At 54.1% G+C, this 21,164-nt stretch overlaps 1 protein-coding gene across 4 annotated transcripts in view; it reads left to right on the forward strand.

Moving 5' to 3' along the window:
• Nucleotides 1-21,164, forward strand: part of EPN2 (epsin 2) — an 83,010-nt gene that overhangs the window by 19,505 nt on the left and 42,341 nt on the right. The window contains exon 1 of one of the 4 annotated variants that reach the window (XM_057535273.1): nt 19,060-19,189. The exons of 2 other annotated variants lie outside the window; for them this stretch is intronic. The gene's annotated coding sequence lies outside the window, so the exon portion shown is untranslated. Of the gene's footprint in view, nt 1-19,059; nt 19,190-21,164 lie in introns of those variants that run through there. One more of the 4 variants, XM_057535277.1, reaches the window with a different exon arrangement.

Consider the following 21,164-nt stretch of genomic DNA (forward strand, 5'->3'; position numbering starts at 1 on the left):
TATATCGCTCAGATGATGGCATGACCCTTGGGAAGGGATTTGGTTTTCTCAAAGCGATGTTTTCACTTGTTCTGCCCCCCAGGTGCTTCTGTATATCGCTCAGATGATGGCATGACCCTGGCAAAGGGAATTTGGTTTCTCAAAGCGATGTTTTCACTTGTTCTTATGTGATTGTAATTGGGCTGTGGTCACAGGCGTGGTGACCCTCTGGGTTAGTTGGGATGTTTTCCTTCATGAAGGGAACTTAAGATGTCAGTGCCTTTCAAAGAGGCAGTAAATCCAGGATCCTGTTTGAAAAGCCGGTTCTTCATTCCCACACATCAAGCGAGATGTTCACTGTCAAGGCCCTTTAGAAATGCAGTTGGGAAAGGGCAGGGGGTGTGGCGTTGGGCATGGAGCAGACTCCCACAGGGCCACTGGGGCGGCCACTGGTGTTAATGGAAGTCACTCCTCCCTCCAACAATTCTGAGTGATTTCATATTCTTTGGTGTTTAGAGTTTGGAAAAAAAATTATTTTCCTCCAGTAGGTAATTATCAGCTAGTCCATCAAAACCAAACACGTGGGTGTGTGTGAGCCCTGATGGTCTTTGAGTGTCTCCTTTGTGCCAGGCCCTGTGCGACTCCTTTTATGCCCAGTAGTTAATTTAATTTTCATTGTGATACTCCAAGGCCTGTCACCACTGCTCTTTTTGCCTGTGCAAAAACTAAGTCTCAGAGAGGTTCAGCAGCCTGCCTCAGGCCACACAGCCAGTCAGCGCCCCAGCTGGTATTTGCCGCCACCAGTGTCAGATGGAAAACCACACTATTTCCATGGCCTCGGCCCGCAGCCGTGTCAGGTGCTCCCACTACCTCAGTGTACGCTCACGTCAACCCTGCAGGCATTTCGCAGGGGAGCAGAGCTGGGGCTCGGAGGGGTCGGGCTTGTTCACATGCCCCCACCCAGTGTCTGGCAGGACCTGAATTCAGTCCCATGCCTGCCTGAGTTTGGAGCTCAGGAAGCTGTTTCTATGGCAACACCTCCCCTCCCTGCCCAGGGCTGCAGAAGTCAGTTCTAAGACCCGAAGCTGCCTGGGTGTGTAGAGCACGGCCCTGGGGGAGCCCCAGCTGGGCTTGCGGGAGGAAGTCTTTGTGGCTGGTAAGGGTTTCTGTGTTTGCAAAGCTGTGTTAAAATCATTGCCCAAATTGCTCTTTGAGAGAAGGGGCTCTTTCTTTTTACTCTGTAATCGTGAAGCTCTGCACATTTGTTCTGTAAACATGACACATGGGAATTTAGGACTAAAAAATGGTCTGGTAATGCTGTTGTTAAAATGTGATCAAATTCATGCTGAAGAACGCGATAGTTTTAAACGTTATGTATAAGTAAAAATATGAAGTATCTCCTTCCTCAGCAGGCAGTTAACGCATGACTTACAGCAAATGGGTCATTTTTCTGGTCGTACCATGGGTGAGGAGGCTGGGGTGTGATCACTTTCCCAAGGTTTGAAAATTGCCTGCAGCTCCCAAGTCAAGGGGTGATAGACAGCTATGTGTCAGTACCTGCCCTGCGCTCTTGGGAGACCCAGGAGGTTTGGACTCGAATTTGTTGTTCTGTAAGCTCTTTAAGGCTCTGAGGTGACTAAATCATGAGAGCGAAAAGTTGCTATCCAGAGTCTGTCCCCTTCTCTGTGTCCCCCTCCCCCAAAGTCACGGCAATAAAGGAATACTGACGGGCTGAGAAATCACATTTTTATTTGAAAGCACGTCCTCCCTGAGTGCCCGTTTGATACCCAGAGCTGTCATGGGGTATAACGAGTGTACTTTGGATCCAAAAATTTGGGAAATGCATGGTCAGAGAAATAATTTTGGGGCCACTTTACGAGAGGCAGTCGGTCGATGTAGAAGTATGGGCATCAAATCAAGGGCAGTTCCTTGACAATAGGGCTGACATTTGAGATCAGCGTCAGCCTTGGGGGTATGCGGCAGTAGTCTCTCGGGTCAGAGGGCTGGGTGTTCCTGAGGTGCCATGGCTCTCGCCACCAGGAACTCAGCCTAACCGAGAAGACAGTTAACGTTAGGGAGACAGAAGCTGGTGGTTTGTTGAGTTGTGATGTTGATTCTTGGTCAGGAAATCAGGAATGGAGAAAAGTCTGGAAGAGTCAGGGAGAAGGTAGGATTGAAGCTGGACCTGGCAGGACAGGGAGCCGCGTCCGGGAGAAGAAGGCAGAGGGCGCGGGCGGGCGTGGGTGGGTGCCTGGGGGGGCGGGGGGGCGGCGCAGGCTTCAGAAGCAGCTCTGCTGGGCGAGTGCCTGCTGAGAGCAGCGAGCAGCGAGCAGCGAGGCGGCCGGGCGGCCACGCGGCCACTGGCTGTGACGAGGCCGCGGCCCTGGGCCTGGGGGGTGCGGCGGCAGTAGGGGCCCGAGCGAGGGGGCCTCTGGCGGGGCCTGCCGCGTGGCATAGCTCCCATGGGTGAGGGCCTGGCCAGGCTGGCTTCCTGGGGCTGGATGGGCCCCAGCCCCGGAGCCAGCCCCAGGGTGTGTGTCAGAGCGAGCGGGGGAGGCAAGGACCTCGGGGCCTCCCTGCCGGCCGGGAAGGTGGACGCGACGCCCTTCAAGCCTGCGGTTCGTATCGTATCCTTGGCTGCACCTGCAGATCGCGTGGCCTGGAAAGCTTTCTCAAAATGCCTGTGATGGGGCCCCACCCCAGACCATGGAGTGGGAGCCAGTCGTTTTTTAGAAGTGCTTCAGCTGATTCTGATGCTTTGTGTGGGCTGAGAGGCTGAACTGTGTGCTCAGGGAGCTTCTGGGAGTGTCAGGGATTAGGAGGTGGGAGGAGGCTGGAGCCAGAGAGAGCAGGAGGCCTTCGCAGTCATGAGGTGTGGGGCACTGGGGCCCTGAGCTACTGTCGAGCTGCTGGGGAGGGGAGGGGAGGGGAGGGGAGGGGAGGGGGCAGGTTAGGTGGAATGTGCCAGAGGAGGATGGGCGGGGTGACCCGCGGGCTGCCTGCCGAGGTTTGCCTTTGAGCCACCTTGGGAAGGCGGGGCTGGGTTAGCAGAGTGTCAGCAAGGTGAGGGCAGGAGAAGAGACTGTGGCCCACCAGTCTGGTGACCTCCCTCAGGCTGGCTCTTAGCCACGTCTGTGGAGCAGGTCCTTAGCTGCCCGGTCCAGCCTGGGAGCCAGGTTCCTTCCTGCACCCCTGATTGTAATGACTGCAACAGACACTACTTGTAAAATATAAGACTACATTTCTTTAAAGTAACTACAGTAAAGACAGTTGTAATTTAGGGCTCCTAATTTAGGTAGATTCACTTTATTGATTAAAGATCAGAAGTGAGGTTTTACCTGGTGTATTTAACACATACCACAATATCATCATTTATGGTATTTCCAGAAAAGAATAGTTGAGAGTCCAGTTCATTCGGTCTTTATTCAATGTTTATTGAACACATATATGTTATGCACTATACGTTGGGAATACATACAAGATGTAAGTTCCTGGGAGGGATAAATTAGGAGTTTGGGATTAACATATACACACAACTATATATAAAATAAATAACCAATAAGGACCTACTTTGCAGCACAGGGAACTATACTCAATATTTTGTAATAACCTATAAGGGAAAATAATCTGAAAAAGTACATACACACACACACATATAACTGAATCACTGTGCTGTCCACCTGAAACTAACATGATATTGTAAATTAGCTATACTTCAATTAAAAAAAGAAAGTAAGTTCCTGCCTTCATGTAGCTGATGGTCTGCAGAGAGTGGCTCCTGACATGGGACAAGTAGTGTCAGCCCCGAGAGAGAGACGGTTAGAAAGTGGTGTCAGACGCTGAGAATGCACCTGGGTGTCAGAGAGGAAATGGTACATGAGTAGAGTCTTGAAAGAAGAGCGGGAGTTCTGGGGGACAGAGGGCCCCAGGCGGCGGGAGTGGGCTGGGAGCCCGCCATGCTTCTCACACAGTCTTGGCAGTGAGCGGCCGGCCGGGCCCTGGGTGCTCAGAGCAGCTCTGCTCTGTCCGCGCCTGGGGAGCTGAAAAGGCTCCTGTGAGCAGAGGTCCTCTGTGGTTTGAGACAAGCGAAGGTGATGTCATGGCTGTGGTGCCGGGGCGGGCTGGGGACCCGGCACGTCCACACTCCTTTCTTTTGCCGCAGCAGGTGGGGTTGGAGAGGGTCCTCAGCCACCCCACCTGTACTGGAGGCTGGTTCCTCAGGTCCCGGGGGGGGGGGCGGGGGGGGGGCGGCCGAGGCAGCGCCCTCACGCCGTGGTGAGCAGGTCCCCTGGGGAAAGGCCTCCTGACAGCCAAGCAGCTCTGTTTTCCAGAAGCCCCTGGAGACCTTTGTGACCAGATTGTCAAGGTGCGGGACCCCGGCCGTACCTTGGGGTGCGTGTGAGAGGCTGCTGTGTGTCAGGCTTGGTGCTGGGTACCCAGGGATGGCCCGGCCCTCAGCCCTCCCAGTGTGCGCTCGGCAAAAGTGGTCCCTGGGCCCGATCCAGCCCACCAATGCTTTCTGTCTGGGTCGTACTGTGCCTCTTGTTAAAAATTAAGCTTGGTTGCTGTATTGGTTTCCTATGGCTGCTGTAACAAACTACCACACACGCAGTGGCTTAAAGCAACACGGTTGTATGCGTCAGAGGTCCACACGGCTCTTAGGGGGCTAAAGTCACGGTGTAGGCAGGGCTAGCTGCTTCTGGAGGCTCTAGAGGAGCCCTGTTCCCCTGCCTTTTTCCAGCTCCCGAGGCCGTCCACCGTCTGTGCCCCGTGGTCCCTTCTCTCTTCAAAGCCAGCAGCAGCCAGTCCTGTCCCTCTCACAGCGCGTCACTCTGACACGGGCTCTTCTGCCTCCCACTTGTACTTTAAGGTCCCTTGTGGTTACAGTGAGCCCCCGGATCATACAGGATCCTCCCCCTGTTTTAAGGTCAGCTGATTAGAAACCTTAATCGCATCTGCTCCTGTAACTCCCCTTTGCCATGTACCTGGGATCAGGATTGGGCATCTTTGGGAGGCCCTTATTCTGTCTACCCCAGATGCTAACGTGAAAATCAGGAGATCTTGCATAGCAGTCCAGACTTGCGGCTTCGTTGACAAATCAGAACACTTGGCAGCCGGGGGCCTGCACTGTTGCCTGGCAACACTGGGTCAGTGCCAGGGTCGGCGCCATCTCTGGATGGGGTTGCGTGCGCCAGCTCTTTGCAGCCCCCGCCCCTCCCGTGGTGCCCACTCGTCTCCCTTCGTTGCCTGGGCCCTGCTCTGGGGACCCAAGGCCTCACACAGAGTCCCGTCACGGCAGGCCCGCGCTCAGGGTGGTGGAGCTTCCTACCTCCCTCTGCCGTGTCCTCTTCCTTGTCCCTGCGAGACTCCCCTCCCCCACCTCCAGACCCTGTCCCGCACCCTCCTCTGCCCGGCACAGCCCCCTCCCTCCTCTCCATGCCCGGCCCCCCCAGGCTCTACATTCCAGAGCATCTCTGGTGCTATTTTAGGTGGTATTGTTTGTACCGTAACTCCTCTTCTCCTGTCCCCTGCTTTTCTGGCGCCCAACGCTGGTACATCCTGGTGCCTTCCATCCTATCTCTTGCATTGGCGTTTGTGAAAAGCAAGTCTTTGCAGTGCACCTTCAGAGCCGTATCCCTCGAGTCAGGACGACCCAGCAGCATTTAGTTGAACATCTGCTGTGTGCCCCGTGCTTTCCTAGACGCTGGGAATACGATGGGGGATGAGGCGGAGGGAGACACCTGCCTTGCCTCCCCTGCAGACCTAGTTCTAGAAGAGGGAGAAGGAGAGACAAGTATCAGCCTCCTCCTGCGTCTCGGGAGGGAGGTCTGGCAGCTTCCTGCTTGGGCCCTGGCCTGGAGGCGAGCTCTGTCCGCAGTGCTGCGAGGTGCTGGGGCTCTGGCAAAGGCATTTCAGTGAAAGCTCCCCATGTTTGCAGGCGGCGCCTGGACCCCAGCTGACAGCGGAATTGGGGCAGGCATTTCGGAGGCCCAGAGGGCATGTTGGGTGGCAGTGTGAAGGACCAGAACGGACGCCTCCGTGCGCTGCTGCCCGGTGGTCTGACCTGGGGCTCTGGTGGTTTTCGGGGAGCCCTTTGTGTGGCCTCTTGTGGCCGGGCCTGCCCCCAGGTGACCCCGTGCTGTGGGGCCCAGGTGGGGGGTGCCGGGTTGAGCCCCTGGGGTTTGACAGCTTAGGGGCATCTAGTGCTTTTGTCTACACAGAATATGATCCAGCAGGTCAGAGATCTTTGGAAACTTGCTTGCAAACAAAGCAAGACTTATTGTTACGGAGGATTTCCAACTTACAAAAATAGAATAGTTCAGTGAACCCCCATCACTCAGCTTTGACTGTTTTGATCTAGGCTCTTCCCCCTCTCCGCCGCCCCCAGATTATTTCAAAGCCAATCCCAGACTTGACTTCATTGATAAGTGCCTCAGTGTGGATCGCTCACAGACGTGGACTCTTTGGCCACTTGCTTTTAAGTGAGGACTGACCACCAGCCATCCTAGTTCTGATGTTCATACTCTGTGAGTTTGAAGCTGCTTTTTTCAGTTGTAGAATAACGATCATCTTTATACAAAATCTTGATGTGGGTTGAATTTTATTAGCACTTCTGTTGAGGCAAAACAATGAGAATTTTGCTATTTTAGTTTTTTTTTTTTTTTTTTGGAAAATACATATAACATCAAATTTACTACGGTAACCATTTTAAAGTGTAAAAACTCAGTGGCATTAGGCACATTCTCCGTGTCGTGCAGTCATCACCACCATCTAGTTCCTGAGTTTTCCATCACCCCAAGGAAACCTGTGCCCATCAGCAGTCACTCCCTCTCCCTCCCCGCCCCCAGCCGGCACCCGTGGACTTGCCTGTGCTGGACGGTTCACCTATTCGGAGCCACGCAGCACGTGGCCCCCTGCGTCTGGCTTCTTTTCACTCAGCGTCGTGTCTTCCAGGGTCACCCCTGTGGTCCAGTGTCAGTGGCTTCATGCCTTTTTATGGCTGGATGATATTCCATCGTGTGGGTAGACCACGATTTGTTTATCCGTTCATCTGTCGATGGACGCTTGGTTTGTTTCCACCTTTGGCAGTGGTGAATAGTTGCTGCTTTAACTTGTCAGTACTTAATTTGAAATGTGGTGATGTGGTGTGTGGATCAGAAAGAAAATGTCATCTATGAGGGGGCAGGAGGGTGACTTACTCTTGACTCCGCTGATTTTAACACGCACGTTTAAAGGCGCTCACTGCTGAGCGCGACACACAGATCGGGGAAGCGCACCGCACGCAGCGTCGTGCTTGGGGCGCCCAGGCCCGTGTGGCCGTCTTCCGCTTCCGGTGGCCTCGAGGCCCGCTCAGCAGGCTGCCGTCCGAGGACTGGCCCTGCCCCTCCCGACCTGAGTGGCCACAGCCGCGGGTCTGGGGCTGGACGGTGGCCTCTCTGAGCACGGCGGTGAGGGGAGTGCTGGGCAGGCGCGGGACTTGCCCCCGAGTGACGGGGACAGACTGGGTGTTCTCACGAGAGCCACTGTCACAGGGCTCGGCGCCTTTCCTCGTGTTCCTCAGTGAGATGGTCAGAGTCGGTGCCCTTGCGTCTTCCTGACCACATACTGAGCTCAGGATGGCTGGTTACATACCTGGCGGTCGGCTGGATGATGCAGTGATTCGGTAGCATGGTGTATATGTGGGCGCTGATTCCTGGTAGGAGGTTATTTCCGGCGAGGAGTCAGTGGGCAGCCCAGCTGCAGAGTGTGGGTCAAGGGCTGCTGTGTTGGGTGCAGAGGGACCCTTGGCCACTTCACAGGTGGTTCTGGTCCTGGTGTTGGGAGCACGCCTTCATGTGCGTCATGCTGTGTGTCTGCTTTTGGAGGATGTGAGGGAGGTGTTCATCTCAGGTCCCAGGACAAGGAGAAGCTTCTCCTGTGAATCTGGTTTCTTTCTATCTTGTGGGCAGTGTGAATCATTTTTGCTCTGGCCACCAGGAAGCTCAGCTCAGAGCCAGTCATTTGTCCCAGCTCTGGTGTGGTCTGCACTTTGGGTTCTAACCTTGCCTTCTGGCCCAGCTTTTTTTCCCTCCCCTTCTATTTCCCTATTGCCTGGGTTTCTTCATTTACTCGCTTTTCACTGTGTTCCCTGGCTTTCTCTCGGCCAGTGATTCTCAAACGCTGGATCCCCACCGCCTTCTGTTTTAACTGTGCTGGATGGGCCCTGACCATAAGTGTGTTTCCAAAGCTCTCCAGAGATTCAAGCATGTGGCTGGGCTTGGGGGCCACCGCTGTTGTCCGTTTCACATCTTTTTAGCAACAAGGCAGGATAAATAGACAAAAAGGATGGAGTCGGGGAGGAGAGCCAACCCAGAGGTGGTGGTCTGAGCTCAGAGAAGCCGAGTCAAGTGGATTATGTCGTTGTCTTGCCAGTGGAACCAGTGGGAAAGCTCTCCTTGGCCAGCAGTGCAGAAGCCTCAACTCCTGGACAGGCTGGGGATGAGCGACTGGAGATCTTGCTCTCAGGGCCTTGGCCCTGCCTGGTGGGAGCACGGCTTTGTGACAGCGTCTACGGGCCGTTCAGGACACAAGCCCGTGCATGGGACCCAGTCACGCTTAACACCATTTGCTATAGAATGTAGTTCTAGAAAAGACCCAGTGGATAAGGAGAGCACTTGAAACATGGTCTTCGCAACTCATCTGACCCCACCTGTGTGTTAGAGGAGCCCTCTCCCTGCTTCAAAGAGAAACAAGAAACTATGAGAGAAAATGCATTCTTTCTTGATTTAAAAAATATACTTTATTGGCAGAAGGAAAGAATAAAGTAAGTAGCACAAGAAATCACTATCTAACCTGACTGCAAGATGTTAAGTAGGTTTTAACATTTGAAGGAAGAGAAACAAATGTTTCTTTAAACAAACCAAACCAAACCTTTTATTATTTCTTCCCCCCGCCCTCCAAAAAAACCCAGGTTTTTTTCATTTAGTTCTTTTAACTTTGAGCAAAAATCTTGGTAACTTTTTTTCCTCTTTACCATCTGATTGTCAATAGTTTCCAAAGACTAAAGTGAGGTCGACCGAAATAGATGATGCAATATAGGATTTCCAAGCGGGGTGTCTCTTCTGTACCAAGTCTCAGGGGGAATGTTTAGGACGCCTGTTTTAATGGTCATGGAGGAAAATTTGGAAAGTTCCTATTAAGTAGGAAGGACCAAACTAGAACTAGCCTTGTCACTGTGATCGCTATTAATATTCTGGTTTATTTTCTCTGAGCCACTCTTTGTTTAGTGCCCAGGGGTCTCTGTGGCCTGTGTGACCATCACGGGGTGGTACAGAGCTTACCCTCAAATGGCCACGCTGGGAAGAGGCCAGCTGCCCCCTGTGGTTTGTCCCCTCCTCCCTTGCTGTGGGTGGTGGGGTCTGGAGGGCGGGAGGGAGAGGCTGTAGGGAACGAGGGGCTTATTCAGCAGTTGGATGTTGCGGGGAGGAGGGCACCCTGACGGGGAGCGGGGGAGGGAGAGAGGGAGGGATGGGGCGTGTAGGCGGGGCGGCCTGGTGGGGAGGAGGACTTCAGGGCTGGACAAAGGAGCCCAACACTGGCGTTTCGGCCCCCCCTGGGCAGTCACCTGCTGCTCTCTGGGCCCAGGTTCCCCTTTATGATGTAGATCAGAGAGTGGGACTGTGTGATCTCCAGGGCCCGAATGCCTGGAGCTGTGTCTTTGAGAGCAACTTCCGGGCCGCCGTCGTTCCGGCATTTCTGAATGAACCTCCTCATGCATCTCCTTTCGGGGAGTCTCCAGGCGAGGAAACAGGCCAGTTCCTCAGGAGCGTGTTCGCCGAGGCTCACCGGCTTCCCCTGCTCCGGTGCAGGCTGTGTGTCCACGGGCCGCTTCAGGGTGGCCCGGGACGAGTCAGTGCCGAGTGAGTTCCCTCTGGGGCCTGTGGCGTGGACGCAGCTGGTGCCCAGCCAGAGGCCCCGGGGGGCAGCTCTGCCGCGCTGGGGAGAGGTCCCCACTTCCCTGCCCGCCTGGCTGGTCACAGAGTCACCGTGGGAAGGAGATGTCAGCCTGCCCCAAGGCCGCCCGTCCCGGGAGGGCATCGGGCCTGCCGCATGAGGGCCAGCACAGCGCCGGGCAGGGGGTGGCCTGGCACGCTTGTCACACGGAGGCGTGCGTCGATTTGAGTGCTGCATTGCTCTGCCAGCCGGTGGATGGTGAAGAAATCCTTGCAGTAGAAATTCAAAGGCCACTGCAAGGGAAGAAAAAGAAAATTGGTTTCAAACTAGGAAGAGGGAAACAAATACTGTCTTCTTCTTTTTTTTTTTTTTTATAAGCTAATTTATTTATTTATTTATTTATTTTTGGCTGTGCTGGGTGTTCGTTGCTGTGCGCGGGCTTTCTCTAGTTGTGGCGAATGGGGGCTACTCTTCGTTGTGGTGCGTGGGCTTCTCATTGTGATGGCTTCTCTTGTTGCAGAGCACGGGCTCTAGGTGTGCGGGCTTCAGTAGTTGTGGCACGCGGGCTCAGTAGTTGTGGCATGTGGGCTCTAGAGCACAGGCTCAGTAGTACTGGCGCACGGGCTTAGTTGCTCCGCGGCATGTGGGATCTTCCTGGACCAGGGCTCGAACCCGTGTCCCCTGCATTGGCAGGCAGGTTCCCAACCACTGAGCCACCAGGGAAGCCCAAATACTGTCTTCTTTAAAAGAAAAAACGCTTCTTTAGCACACTGCTTCTGAATCAAGCTCTCAGAAATGAGACGTGAGGCTCCTAGAATGTAATCTGGAATTGGTCACCCTGAGGTGCCTCTCCTTGCAGGAGGTGATGTGGAAGGGGCACGGCACCCACTGATGTGGCGTCTTCTGGGCGTCAGGTCACTTCAGAGGAAGTTCCCAGACCAGTGCTGTCATCCTCTGAGGGCCTCTCCTTCTCCCTGCAGCTCTGTGTCTCTCTCAGTTTCACTGAGGCCGAGGGAGGGCCCCGTGGGAGGGTGCAGTTCTGTCGCTGGCCTCCAGGGCCGACCCTGAGTGTCCCTCTCCGTGCCTGTGGGCTGTGGTCAGAGCTGTCCTGCTGGGAGCGGGCTGTGCCCGCACGCCGCCCCTGCCTGGCCCAGAGGCTCCTGCCCAGGGCACCGTCCATCTGTGTCCACGCGAGCACTTTGCAGCCAGGGGCTGCATCTGGCGGCGCCCGGCAGGTGGCAGGTGCGGAGGACACAAGTGCCGCACCTGGTGGTGGGCGAGGCCAGACTGGGCCACGCTGGGGAGAGTGGGGAGAAGGACCACTCCAACCAGCCGGACGGGGGGGAGCGGGTCGGGTGGGCTTGTGGGCGCTGAGGGTGGGAAGGGGGAGACGCGAGCCTGTGTGGCCTCCAGCTGCCCCGGCTGGCGGTGGAGGGCTGACAGCTCACGGGGGAGGGCGCAGCCCGGGCTGATGCCTGCGCTGGTGCCGTCCCAGCGCTGGCCAAGGGACCTGCTGGCCAAATGAGGATGGGACTTATTTTCCTTAAATATATGTGCTTTTGAATGGGCGATACATCCACATAGTTCTGAACTGAGAAGGTTAAGGTACATTCTGAGCAATCCTACCCTTTACCTCTGACCTCCCCTGCCCCACCCCCTTCTCCCTAATAGCAACCCCTTTTAGTAACTGAATAGCCTTCCAGTGTTTTTTGTGCAAATAAAGCAAAAGCAAATTTATATTCTTACTTCTCCCTTTGTAGCACCCTGTACACATTCTGTCCCTTGCTTGTTTACTTGCAGCGTAGCCTAAAGACTTTCCATGTCGCTACGTGGAGAGCCATGTTCTCTCTGTGAGCATAGTGCCCTGATGCTCTCCTCCTGCACTGTTTTAAATCCCATCCCCTATACGGCAGCTTCCGGCTGTTCCCCACGTGCTGTTTCATAACATTCCTGAGAGGATCAATCTTACCTACGTGTCCTTCCCCATGTAAGCAGGTGGATTTGCAGGTAGCATTCCCCAGGGACAGTGCTGGGTCCGAGGGTAATACACAGTTGTCATTTTGCTAGATTTTGCGAAAGCCGGCCGCGGGGGTTATTGCGCCCTGCCCTCCCACCAGCCCGTTTCCCCTCGGCCTCACCAGCAGAAGGTAGAGTCAAACATTTGGATTTTTGCCAACCTGACGGGTGTAAAGAGTATCTCAATGTAGTTTTGTGTTTTTTTTTGGATTGATTTATTTTTATTGATTTATTTTTGGCTGCATTGGGTCTTTGTTGCTGTGTGCGGGCTTTCTCTAGTTGCAGCGAGCGGGGGCTACTCTTCGTTGCGGTGCGCGGGCTTCTCATTGCGGTGGTTTCTCTTGTTGTGGAGCACGGGCTCTAGGCACGCCGGCTTCAGTAGTTGTGGCCCCGTGGGCTCAGTAGTTGTGGCTTGCAGGCTCTAGAGCGCAGGCTCAGTAGTTGTGGCACATGAGCTTAGTTGCTCCGCGGCATGTGGAATCTTCCCGGACCAGGGCTGGAACCTGTGTCCCCTGCATTGGCAGGTGGATTCTTAACCACTGCGCCGCCAGGGAAGCCCTCGATGTAGCTTTAATTTGCATTTTTCTGAAATGTGAGCTGATCATTTCATATGCTTACGGACCACTTACATTTTTTGGTGGACAGTTCTTTTCCCATTTTTCTCTTGAGTTATTGGTTGCTTGCTTCTCAATTTCTGTGAGTTCTTTATATTTTTGGAAGATTGGTTCCTTGTGTAGTGAGCTGTAATATTTTTTTAATTTTTATTATTTATTTGTTTTTGGCTGCGTTGGGTCTTAGTTGCGGCATGCAGGGTCTTTCATTGCGGTGCACGGGCTCTTTGTTGGGGCGCTTGGGCTTCTCTCTAGCTGTGGCGTGCAGGTTTTTCTCTTCTCTAGTTGTGGTACACAGGCTCCAGGGCACGTGGGCTCTGTAGTTGTGGTGCACGGGTTCTTTACCACTGGACCACCAGGGAAGTCCATGTACATATTTTTTCAGGCTAGGAATTATTCTAATCTAGCCAGATTCTTTTAAGTACCCCTCCCCCCATCTCCTCTTAAAGATTCAGACTGTGGCCTTGGGATGGAGTATGGTCCTATTGGGACAGAACCGTGACCTTGGCTTCCTTCCAGGACTTTAAGTTAACTGGCCGCAGACAGGTTTTCAGCATGAGCATACAGTGGTGTGGACGTGTTTGCATCTGTGTGGGCGTGGGCTGTGACAACGGCCAGCCCCTCCTTCGGTGACAGTGGCCCTCTGGCAACGGAGGCTGCGTGTCCAGGGTGTGTGGTCACCATCATCATTTGCGGAGCAGGCTGATGGAAGGCCGTTTTTTTTTTTTTTTGGTTGTTATTCACAGCCTTAGAGATACGTGATTTATGTACCACACAATAAGGTTCACTCATTTGAAATATATCAAAAGCTTTTAGTACATTTAGCGTTGTGCAACCATCCGTGTACTCTTACTTTGGAATATTTCATCAGCCCCAAAAGAAGCCCCGTACCCATGAAGCAGTCACCCCCTTCCCCCTCGCCCCCCAGCCTCTGGCCACTGTCGGTCTGCTTTCTGTCTCTGGACTTGCCTGTCCTGGACGGCTCGTAGAAATGGAGCAGCGTGTGTCCTTGCGTGTGTGCTTCCCTCGGCGTGTTGTCACAGTTCACTGTGTGCAAGCAGGTGCCTGCACCTCCTTACGCGTTCAGGCTGAATGCTGTTCCGCTGTATGGATACACCACGTTTTATTATTCTGTTTACCCGTTCCTCTGTTGAAGGGAAGCCCTTTCCACTTTCTGGCTGTTACGAGCGATGTTGCTGTGGGCTCCGTGGGCACCGTGTCCTTTCTCTTGGGTAGAGACACGGGCCTGCACCACCCCCATGCTGGGCAAGGAACGTGGAGACCGGCACACTGGCCTCTAAAGTGCTGGACACAAAGCGACACACGCCACTTCTGCCACATTTTACTGGCCGGGGCCGTGGCTGACCCAGAGTGGGGGGTGGGGAACGCAGTTCTGTCCCAGGCCCTGGAAGCCGCGGACTAGAAATGTTTGGTGCACAGAACTAATGACTGCAGAGAGGGGAAGCGGGCATCCGGGGGCCCAGGGGAAGGATCCTGTCTGGAGGGGTCACTAGCAAGGTGGAGCTCCAGGGTGAGAATTATCTGTCACTGATGGGTCCGCCTTGAAAGCTGGTTGCTGGAGAGACCTTGAGTCTTCCAAGGAGCGGCTTAGAAGTGTGTGGCGGTCTTGGAGAGGACAAGGGCAGCCTCATGGAAGGAACGTTGGGCTCCGGGGCTGAGGACCGGGCTCCCTGAGCTTTCCCGGCAGGCGCTGGGGCTCAGCGGGGGGAGCGCAGAGCTCACCCACCCTCTCTTCTCGCCTGTAAAATGCCTCCTTTGCGGGATGTGGCACACAGTGGGCTGTTATGAAAGGCAGCTGTCACCTTGGTGCGTTTGGCCAGCAGCAGTGGAGCCTGCGGTCACGGAGTGAACGGGCCTGGCCTCCCCGGGTCTTGTTCCATCTTCCCTGGGAAGCACGGATGTGCCGAAGGACCGCCCTGCCCTCCCCCTGGTGACCCCGGGCTGGCTGAGGGAGGAGGAGGCTGGTGGCCAGTGAGTATTCTGGGGCAAGTAGACAGCTCTCCCATAAAATGCAGTGTTTTCTGGACAGACCTGCGTATGCGCCCTCCTCCGTGCTGGAAGCGCACTGCTTTATTATTATTTTTCTAAACAAAGTAGCACAAAGGCAATGTAAACATTGTTTGAACAAAAGCATTTGGCTAATGGAGATAAAACCAAAAGGAAAATAACAACTTTAATTTCTTTCTGGCTTTTGTGTTTTGACATTTAGCAGCGTACTTCTAACCTTTTAAGAATTTGAAAAAATCACACGTTGTGGAAACCGCGGTTTGTTTCTGCGTGTTCACTTAGTGTGAAACGGACTCGGCGCCCGCCTTGCCCGACCTCGGCCTCTCCTGGAGCGTGTGGCGGGGGACCGCGGGGCCGAGGAGGGTCCGGCAGAGGCGCGCTGCGGACCCCGTAGGAGGGGCGGAGGCCTCCACCTCCGTCCACGCAGCTCTTTCAGGTCGGCATCTGTGGGGCCTCGAAGGCTGCCACTGCGCTTCCCGGAGGAGGTGACCGCCCGTGACGCTGGGGCCAGCCATCTTTCCACTCTGACCGGCTGTTGTTTTTAAACCGCAGCAGTATCGTAGGCCGTGTGTCCTGCTCCGCAAGGCGTCTGTGGGTCCTGGACTTGGGCGTCAGGTGAGGGTGGGGAGAGCCGCCGAGATCGGGGGCGGCGTGTGAGCAGGTGGGATCGAGTCGTTCCTTCCCGCGGCAGATGTGTGCCCGGCTCCGCGCCAGGCCCTGTGAGGCAGCCCAGTGTGCAGACAGTCGGGGCCTCTGTCCCCCGAGAGCCCGCAGTCCAGAGGTCGGGGGAGGAAGGAGGGAGAGGCGGGGGAGGGCCGGAAGCCGGCCGCGGCAGGCGGGGGGCGCTCCGGGAGGGGGAGGTGGTGGCGATGGGCTCAGTGTCGTGCCACGGGGGCCTGGGCCTCCATGCAGCAGGCCTGGGCGGGCCGTGCGCTCCCACACAAGGGTGTCTGAGCTGTTGGCCGGCGTAACAGGACGCGTGCGGCTCTCCCAGCCTGAGGCTGGCTTCGTGCCACATCCTCTGGACTCCCCGCGCCCCTGTCAGTTAGCGTCGCTCCCTGAGACCCTCGGCTCTTGCCTCCCCTGCGCTGGATGGTTCTCCTGTGTCTCTGCCCCGCTCCTGGCCCTTCTTGGACTTCACTGATGGCCACTCGCCTCCTCTGACTTGTGCCCTCATCCCTGCTCTCCTGGGCTCCTCCAGCGCCCCTCCCAGCCCTGGGCACCAGCTGCCCCTTGGCCGTCTCCATCCTCCATGCCTGTCCTGCCAGCACCTCCAGCTACGTTCGCCTGAAATAAAACTACTTGTTCTGCCTCTTTCCTTCTCCTGAAACCGGCTCACCCTCCGCACCTTGACATCCTGTTAAAGGTGCCTCTGTGTCCCTGCCATTCCCGCCGGCCTCTGGTGTGGGCTCCGCGTGCTTCCTGCCGCCCCCGCCCCGCAGTCTGCCTGCCGCGGTCCATCGGGACTGCAGAAGCCCCGCCTCGGCGGCGCCACCTCTCTGCCCCCCACGCGCAAACCCACTCCAGTAGCTTTGACTGCAGCAGTGTATCTTAAAATAATTTTAAGTGGTAGCAGTTGAACGTTACTCATCTTAATAGTTTTTTTATCTACAAAATGCCATGGTGCCTTTGGCGGTTCCTCAGAAAGTTAAACAGAGAGCTGCCACGTGACCCAGCAGCCCTGCTCCTTGGTATCTGCCCAGGAGAACTGAACACGCGCGTCCACACAAAAACTTGTACGCAAAGTTCACAGCAGCGTTATGCATAACGGCCAGGAAATGGAAACAACCCAGGTGCCCTCCAGCTGACAAGTGGGTAAATAAAATATGGTCTATCCATACGATGGAAAATTACTCCTCCATAAAAAAGAGTGAAGTACTGATAGATAGTGCAGTGTAAATGAACCTTTAAAATATGCTAAGTGAAAGGAGCCAGACACAAAGGCCACATACTGTGTGATTTCATGTACGTGAAATGTCCAGAATAGGTGAATCCACAGAGACAGAAGGCAGGCTGCTGGTTGCCTGCCGGGGGCTGGGTGAAAGGAGGAGTGGGCGGTGACTACGACATGCAGGGTCTCCTTGGAGATATGAGAACGCCCACCACGGCCACGGTTACCCAACACAGTGAGGGTGCTAAATTGAGTGTGAATTGTACACTTTAAAATGGTGAATTTTACCTCTATAAAAACAAAACAATAGAAAAACAACCCCTCCCCCAAATGCCGTAACAGTGATACCTGATTTCATGTACGTTATTACTTAATGCAGGTATTTGAGTTTAAAAGTAAATTGAAGAGGTGGCACATATATACAATGGAATATTACTCAGCCATAAAAAGAAACGAAATTGAGTTATTTGTAGTGAAGTGGATGGAGTTAGAGTCTGTCATACAGAGTGAAGTAAGTCCAGAAAGAGAAATGAAAGGTAGGAGGTTGGGATCAAGTTTCCTTTTTCCCTCTTATGGATAGCCGATTGATCAAGCCCTACTTGCTGAAAAGGCTGTCATTTGCCATTTCCCCCACAGCTTTGTTGTAAGGTAGATGACCACATATATGAGGGTCTGTTTCCAGGTTCTCATTCCGTTGGTCTGTCTAACCTTGTCCCACACTATCTTAATGTAGCTTTATAAGTCTTGAAGCCCTATAACTTTTTCTTAAAGATTGCCTTGGCTAGTCAAAGTCCTTTGTATTTACATTTTATACATTTTATAGAACTTATTTCCATTTATTTATAAATTTTAGAAAGAACCTGTTAATTTCAAAAAAAAAAAAAAATAAGAACCCCCCAAAACAAATACAGTATGCTAACACATATATATGGAATCTAAGGAAAAAAAAAAAAAGCCATGAAGAACCTAGTGGTAAGACGGGAATAAAGACACAGACCTACTAGAGAATGGACTTGAGGATATGGGGAGGGGGAAGGGTAAGCTGTGACAAAGTGAGAGAGTGGCGTGGACATATATACACTACCAAATGTAAAATAGATAGCTAGTGGGAAGCAGCCGCGTAGCACAGGGAGATCAGCTCGGTGCGTTGTGACCACCTAGAGGGGTGGGATAGGGAGGGTGGGAGGGAGGGAGATGCAAGAGGGAAGAGATATGGGAACATATGTATATGTATAACTGATGCACTTTGTTGTAAAGCGGAAACTAACACACCATTGTAAAGCAATTATACTCCAATAAAGATGTTAAAAAAAAAAGACTATGGGATAGGGAAAAAAAAATAAAAAATAAAAGTAAATTGATTTAGGGACTTCCCTGGCGGTCCAGTGGTTAGGACCCAGCACTTTCACTGCCGAGAGCCTGGGTTCGATCCCTGGTCCGCGAGCTAAGATCCCACAAGCTGTAAGCCATGACCAAAAAAAAAAAAAATTGATTTGAAGAAAAATATTAAGCAAACAATAGTGCAGCTTACAATAAGAATGAAGGAGAGAATTCCTAAGACGGCACCTGGCACGTTGGAGACGCCCTGTGAGTGTTAACCATTATTACTGTTACTTGGAGGATTTGGCAAAAATCTGGAAGGTGAGTGACCAAGGTCGGCAGGTCCAGATTCCTTAGCACGCCGCCGAGTGAGGCCCGCAGACGTCCCCACGCCTCGTCACCGCCTCCCTCGTGCCCTGCCGTCCCCCCATCCTCCCGCGGCTCTGCCTTGGTTGCGTGGTTGGCCCAACCCAGACGAGCCGCGTCGTATGTTTGTTTCCCTGTGGAGCACCGTTCTTTAAGCACCGAGTGTGTGGAAAATACTTGTTGAATCTAGTATCAGCTAAACCGTTCATCTCTCTTTGTGCTGTGATGATGAAATGATGTTATAAGAGCAAAAGTATTTTTAAAATACAGTTCAGAGGACACTTGTACACCCTGTGGAGTAGTTCTGCTCCCAGGAACGTGGTCTAGAACACTTGGTACACGAGTCCCAGGGGACACACGTGCACACACCAGCACTGTTCACGATGGCGAAAAGGTGAACTCGGTCTAGGTGTCCACGGACAGGAGAGGGAGTGGGGAGACTTACACATGAGCACAGGCAGCTGCCATACGTCAGGGACACGGATGAGCCACCCAGACACGCAGCCACACGTGTGGACAAGTCTCAGAGACGTAGTATCGACGCCGGAGCAGGTTGTGGAAGTGGTACAACATGTGTGGTAAGATCATTTTCTTTTTTAAAAAGCAGGGGACAGAGGAACTCAGAACCCGAGCTGTTTGCTGGGAGGGGGAAGGGGCCTGGGGGACAGGGGTGCCTCGTCTGTGCCCCACATGGGGTTGGCGCTTCTGCTTTTGTATATGCCCAACAGCATGTCACAAACACTTAAGAGGACAGAGGAGGGGCAGGAAGAGCTTCGGGCGGGTGCGCCTTTTCTGGGCCGACCGTGACATTTGAGAGCCCAGTGTGTGTTGCAGAGTAACACCCTGGGCAGGTCTCCAGCAGAGGGGAAGGAGGGAAGTTGCACTTTTATTCTGAACCAAAAGAGGAAGCTTACCTTTCATCACCGAGACCCGGTTTTTCCTGGTGGTGTTTCAGATGACGGCTGTTTTAAAGGAATAATCAGCGTTCTCGGGTTGTTACAGCCGTGTGGCTGATTTAGCAGAAGACACGGTTATAGCCAAAGAGGTACTGTTTCTTAAGGGTGTGAGTTCTGAAGGGCTAATTTTTTAAAAAATAAATTTATTTATTTATTTGTTTTTGGCTGCATTGGGTCTTTGTTGCTGCGCACGGGCTTTCTCTAGTTGCGGTGAGCGGGGGCTACTCTTCGTTGAGGTGCGCGGGCTTCTCATTGCGGTGGCTTCTGTTTCTTGCTGAGCATGGGCTCTAGGCACGCGGGCTCAGTAGTTGTGGCGCATGGGCTTAGTTGCTCCGCGGCATGTGGGATCCTCCCGCACCAGGACTCGAACCCGTGACCTGTGCATTGGCAGGCGGATTCTTAACCACTGTGCCACCAGGGAAGTCCTCCAGGAGGGCTCATTTTTAAATCATTTTGGAGTTTCTGGTACCTGAGGCTCCCACCCTGCTGGATTTCGTCGTGTTGCCATCTGTGGGACCTGACATGTCCCAGGGTGAAGCTTTCTTGGGAGAGCGTTAAAGGCCCCCTTCTTTGTGGGCTGCACTGGAAAGAGCTGGGAACGCCAGGGTCCGATCCCGCGACAGCACCACACCGCTCAGAACTCACGTCCGCACGCGGCCGGCGCTGGGCCCCTTCCAGTTGCGGCATCTTTGCTCCTGCCCGCTTGGTTTGGTGAGCTGGACAGGATGTCCTGTGGCCAGCTGAACAGGGGGTAGGAAAACAGTTGCTTCTCTGCCATCTTTTGGCCTCTTCAGCACCTAGACAGGAGGGGCCCTTCTAGGCCTCCGGATTCAGTGAGGAAAAATTCATTGTTCTTATGACTGAGCATTGGATTTGTCTGAAGCTAAACAGAATAAGAATAGAGATGAAGAGGGTGGGACCAGAAGCCAGAGGTCTGGGATCAAATCCTGGTCCTGCCACTTGCTGGCCTGTAGCTTAGGCCAATTACTTACCTCTCTGTGCCTCGACTTACTCGCCCATGAAATGAGGGTAAGAAGAAGAATTACTCCCCGTAGAATTCTTACACGGTTCAGTGAGTGGATACGCCTGGCATACAGTCAGGGCTCAGTCAGGATTCTCCAGTTTCTGTTTAGAGAGCCTCTTCTATTTTCGGTTTCTATTCTAAGCCTGTTCTCTTACGATGACTGCTAGTATCAGAGGGTTAGCACATCTGAGACCTTGCTTGGAAATGCCAGCCGCACAGGAGAAGAGCTGGAGCCGGTGCCCGTGTTGAAAGGTTGTGCGTGTGGTCAGGCATCTTCTGCCCAGCGCCTTCTCCCTGGGCCCTTGGTGCTTCTGTAGGCTCGTCCCCCTGCTGTGGACGTTGTCTCCAGGCTGTCCTCGGGGGGCTGCTGAGAAACACCCTCAGAGACACACTCACCTTGGCACAGCCGGGAGCAAGCAGGTGTCTGGACCCCTGTCACGCAGCACTGAGCAGTGGCCGTCCTCGCTGCGTCCCCTGGCCTCCGGTCACCGCTGGAAAGGCAGGGTGTAGGTCCCTGTGGCTAGACAGGAGGCGTCCGTCCTCGCCTCGCACGCTGCCCACGCTGCTGCTCCTGAGCCCAGGCTGGCGGGGCTTCGGGGCCCCAACTCCCCTCGGGGTGTGCTCGGTGCAGGCTTGTCCATCCCTGTCCTCGGGTCTGGCATCATGAGCTTTCAACCACGTAGTTTGGTTTTACGTGTTTGGTGAGCGGAGCAGCTGTTCTGCCCCGAGTGACAGAGATCCTGAGGGAGACTGAGTGGGAGACTGGCCCGAGGTGTGAACCCCGGTGTCTGAGTAGGGGGGGCGGGGGTACTGTTTTCCTTTCTTTCCCTCTGTGTTCATTCACTCAGCACATGTCAGAGCGCTCCCGGGGTCGGGCTCTGTCCTCGGCGCCGAGGACACAGCGGTGAAGAGGGGCAGGGCCCGGCGCTCGCGGGGGAAGCAGACAAACGGGGCATAAGGAGGAAGCTGTCCAACAGAGAGAGGGGCTCTGCCGCACGTGGAAAGTGGTGACTTGAGAGAGTGACGCGTGGTCCCGAGGA

The sequence above is a fragment of the Balaenoptera acutorostrata genome, chromosome 20 (genome assembly GCF_949987535.1).
Source record: "Balaenoptera acutorostrata chromosome 20, mBalAcu1.1, whole genome shotgun sequence".
Lineage (NCBI taxonomy): Eukaryota > Metazoa > Chordata > Mammalia > Artiodactyla > Balaenopteridae > Balaenoptera > Balaenoptera acutorostrata.